Source organism: Astatotilapia calliptera, chromosome 2 (genome assembly GCF_900246225.1).
Source record: "Astatotilapia calliptera chromosome 2, fAstCal1.2, whole genome shotgun sequence".
In the NCBI taxonomy this organism is placed as follows: Eukaryota; Metazoa; Chordata; class Actinopteri; order Cichliformes; family Cichlidae; genus Astatotilapia; species Astatotilapia calliptera.
This window is the reverse complement of record NC_039303.1, coordinates 11,174,917-11,177,760: the sequence shown is the minus strand read 5'-3', so window position 1 is coordinate 11,177,760 and position 2,844 is coordinate 11,174,917. Positions and strand designations below refer to the sequence as shown.

The 2,844-nt window shown below is 40.9% G+C and overlaps 1 long non-coding RNA gene across 1 annotated transcript; it reads left to right on the top strand.

Moving 5' to 3' along the window:
• The first annotated feature begins 254 nt into the window (after positions 1-254).
• On the top strand, positions 255-2,236 carry LOC113032080 (uncharacterized). The gene is made up of 3 exons (XR_003273840.1): positions 255-338; positions 467-540; positions 662-2,236. It is a non-coding gene; the product is annotated as an uncharacterized LOC113032080 (long non-coding RNA).
• Positions 2,237-2,844: the final 608 nt, after the last annotated feature.

The window sequence follows — 2,844 nt, the reverse complement described above, 5'->3', positions numbered from 1 at the left end:
TCAGCACCTGGCTGCTACGTGGTACAAATGCTGAGGTCATTTTTTTTTTGTGTTTGTGTTCACACTTTCTCTGCCTCCCCACATGACTTCTTCACGGTCCACATCACTGTGACACAGAATCTATAGGAGCCACTTCAGCTCCAAACAACGATGAAATAATCACAGAAGAGCTTCAGTACTGGGCCGATCACAATGGATTCTTTAGAACGCAACACTTCTGATGGTGACTTTGACGTCTCTGTGAGATCCAAAACATCACAGTCTTCATGATAATCATGCAGAAAAGAGAAAAAAGCGAAGTTTAAGTGAAAAGCAAAAACTTATTTGGAGAAAAAAATGTAAATTGTTCTGGATATGTTTGATTTATTTATTTATTTATTTATTTTTAAATTTCAAAAGCTAAAAAAAAAAAAAAAAAACACTTTCTTAAATTGTGCTCCTCATTCATAATGTTTTTGTCTTTTAGCATTTTAGCTGGTTTAGAGTTTATAGGTACCAAAAACCATCAGAACCATTTAAAAACAAGGGATTGTCAAACTGGTAAGAGCTGAAAACACAGAATCGTTATTCTATTAAAACCTGAAGAGACCTACGGGTAAATCAAAGACATTTTTACACCATGATTCAAAAAAACAAGCTTAACGTGGGTTTTCTTTTGCAGAATAAGAAAGTGGCGTTGTTCTGGCCCGGTGATGCCAGGAGAAGGAGCGTGGGGTGTCCTCCTCCTGCTGTGACTCACAGGTGGAGAGATCGGAAGCAGCCAGCAAGCTGGATAGATTCTCCAGATTCTTTAAATTGGCAATTAGCTTTAATGAGTGCTTTAATTTTAATGAGAGGCTTCCAGATCTTAGTTCATTCATTCATTTCACGTGTGACACCACCACCACCCTGTTCACCCCGTCCCTCCCCCCAGCTGTAACATGAAGCCTGTTTGGAGATTGCTGACTAACAGTTCGCTGACCTTCCACCCAGTTGAACCTGATTTGTTCCACACAACCCTCCCCATCAGCTACTACCCTCTCTTTTTTAATTAATTTCTTTTATTTTATTTTTTCCCTCTGGCATGTCAGTCCATCTTATGTTAGTGAAGCTCTGATTTCGCTGCAGTCAGAAGCATCCGAGCCTTAACGATTTGCAGCCCACAGCTACAGCCCCAATTAGGTTAGATGTGGACGCAGAGAGGGATGGAGGGCACGAGCAAATGGAGAAGATGATTGGCCTGATGGTGGATGTTTGATATAAATTGTCTTAATGATTTTAATCCCTCAGAGTGCAGTGTGGACTCAGTCACAGAAATGAGCTGGAGCAGAAACCTGAGGGTTTATGAACACCACAGGCGGACCTGCAACACGAGGACATCACATCCAACAGAGTTTTACAACAAGTATCCTCAGCAGTAACAAAAACATATTAATTACACATCATCTAGAGAAACTGGTCAGTGTAAAGCTTCTCTGTGATGCTGAAACACACTGAAAATGGCATTGAAGACAACGCTGTCACACACTGAGACAAAGGACTGTGCAGTTATTGGCCTCTTTTTTGGAAGTTTATTTAAAATTGTGCTGACTTGGTTCTGCTGCAGAGAAGAAAAACGTCCCGCCTACAAGATATTCCTGCTGTGAATCAGTTAGCAGAGCTGTGAGTCAAGTTATTCTCTAGTTCACTAGTGACATGCATGCTCAGTTTGTGATCTAGACATCTACCAACCTGCATTTATCATCAATCAGTGGACGTCTTCTGTTTGGTGCACCATTATCGGTCAGCTGTACCAAACCATCTTAAAGTGTATAAAGAAGATATGCAGTTTGTGTAATGTAGCTGAGGGGTTAATCAGGGTAGCATTGTTTCTGCTGATGGAAGCAATATTTCATTTTATTCAAATCTTTGTACAATTAATGTAAATCAAAAACATAAAACCTCTAAAATACTTTTTACTCTTTGTTTCCGACAAGAAAGGTGATTTATAGAGCCAATGTCTGTGCTTCAGCAAAGACACGTCATTTAATTTGGACTTAATTAGGCTGTTTTGTCATTTAATTGGAAGGAGCTGTTGTCCAACGATATCAGGCTGACGATCTCCTCTAGAATTTAAAATAAATTTGTATTGATTTCAACAAAGTTTGGCTCGACAGTCTGAGTCTGCATCGACTGACCAAATGTGTCCAAGTTGGGTTTCCAAGTCTGGCTGCAGACCTCTGAATCACCGCCAGCCTTTCCTACTTGTTCATTATACTCTTCGATGCTCTGCCCTCAGTTACGGAAACAACTGAGTCACTCAAAGCTTCAGGATTGTGATTGGAGGCATCATCTTCCAGTGCGTGAGCCAGAGGAACGTCTGGGAAAATGTAGCTACAGAAGTTGTTGTAAATCACCGTAAAACTAAGTTAACAGCAGCTTTGTGTTAACTGAAAGTGTCAGCGTTAGCGGGGGTCGATACATCAAAAGTCTGCTGGCCAGCCAGAGCAACATGACGGTGAACACAAACACCATGTCAGGCTGAAAAAATGATGTTAAACACATGCATATTTATTTAAGAACAAGCACCTGGTGAGCGCAGCTTAACAAACCCAGCCCAAATCAGAGTGTCAAACTGGATAAACTGCTTAAAGTCAGGTTTAGTTTTAAATCATGATAATTTCTTCATAATCTCTGGCTTATTTCTGAGTCCGTCTTTTGTCCCATCACCCCAACCCATGATGGCTGCCCTTCCCTGAGCCTGGATCTGCCTGTGTTTCTTTCTGTTAAAAAGGGTTCTTCCTTCCCACTCTCACCAAGCGCTTGCTCACACAGGGTTGTGTGGTTGTTGGGGTTTTCTCTGTTTACCTTAAAATATAAAGCACA